The sequence below is a fragment of the Micropterus dolomieu genome, linkage group LG23 (genome assembly GCF_021292245.1).
Source record: "Micropterus dolomieu isolate WLL.071019.BEF.003 ecotype Adirondacks linkage group LG23, ASM2129224v1, whole genome shotgun sequence".
NCBI lineage: Eukaryota > Metazoa > Chordata > Actinopteri > Centrarchiformes > Centrarchidae > Micropterus > Micropterus dolomieu.
Genome location: NC_060172.1, coordinates 31,889,590 through 31,891,263, shown reverse-complemented (window position 1 = coordinate 31,891,263; position 1,674 = coordinate 31,889,590).

Genomic DNA, 1,674 nt, shown 5'->3' with positions numbered 1-1,674 from the left:
TTTAGCTGCGGCTAACTGATGTGGCTCTCAGAAACAACAGCTCACTTTCCTGCAGTTCTGTGTACGTATAAGTCGCTAATTGAAAACTCTGTAGGTCAGAGTGTCCACATGAAAAGAGAAGGAAGACATGGCTGGTAGCGTCTTCAAACAGAGTTGCTAAACACCTCAGCGCACTGAAGGAAGCCATCTGACTGTGTGAAGGGCAGCTCGTTGATGTGTGCAAGCAGAGAAGGCCTAGAGCTCTCCCGTCTGACTGGTCCACCAATGGGCAGAAGTTGACCCCTTGAGACACAGCCCCTCCTCATTTGCATAATGAGGCAGAAATGCATACAGAAATGTAAAAAGGACAGGCAGAAATAAATACCATTGGTGAAAATAAATAAGGTAAAAAAATACAAAGGAAGAATAAAACAGACAAAAATATTAAAACACACATAAATAAATACATTTAAAAAATAAGTAATTAATAAATAAAGTTGAAGATTATAACGGAGAATAAATAAATAAGGTAATTATAACAAAGGTGAATAAGTAAAGGCACTAATTCAAATATATACATTTATGTCTCCTGGTATAATTTAATTACTACCTACATTTATTTATTTACTTTATTTTTTTGTGTATTTAATTGGATGCTTATTTATTTATTGAGCATTTATTTATTTCTGTATTTATTTCTGCCTGTGTCAGGATCGGTCCTCCATACGCACTAAGAGAGAGGACAACAAACACCGGCAGCTGCTGCGCCATTCATCATAAACTTTGACTTTAAAACTTCATACAACAAGACCCAGACAAAGAAGCGCTGAACGCAAATAGGTTAGTAACCTGTGGTGAGTAAACATGTTTAGCTCAGCATTGGCCATCTAACGTTAGCTTGCTTGTTGCTTCAGCTACGACCTACGGGAGGTTTACTCCGACTCTCGTTTTTTATGAAAAGATAAATGAGCGTTTGTTTACTTGCCAAACTTGTGGTGGTCGATTTAACGTAATAATTTACGTCCCGGTGGCTGCCATCACATTAATTATTACTGTTGGCTAGAAAGAGGTTACAGGTTTATTGTTGATCATGTAACCTTACAGTTTTATTTAGGTATAACGTTACACTGGTTTGAGAGTGTGGTGGTGTGTTGACTTACAGTATTTAATAAGCTGTCAATAATTGTAGATACATTGTACATTAGGCTGCATGGTTGTGCTCTGTAAGTTAAAAACAGGTTACAGGTTTATTGTTGATTAAGCAACGTCACAGTTTTATTTAGTTAACGTTACACTGAATTTAAGAGACTGGTGAGTGTTTTGACTAATAAGCAGTCAATAATTGCATTGCACATTACATGACTGTGTTCTGTAAATGAAAAACAGGTTACAGTTACAGTATTCCCTATAGCTATGCAGTTTTATTAGCAACCTGGATTGAACGCAGCAGGTAATAACCACGAGAGACTTGAGACTTGACTTGGACTCTAGCTCAAAGACTTGTGAGCATCTCTGGCACACACATCCCCAACTGTATTAACAGGACGTGTCGCCGGCTTTAAGATTCTGGGAGTCCACATCTAGGAGGACCTTTCTTAGACTCTCAACACTTCAACCCATGTCCATCAAACATGACAAACTGAAGAAATCTGTCTCCTCAGAATCTGGTGATTGTCCACTGCTGCACCATCGCGA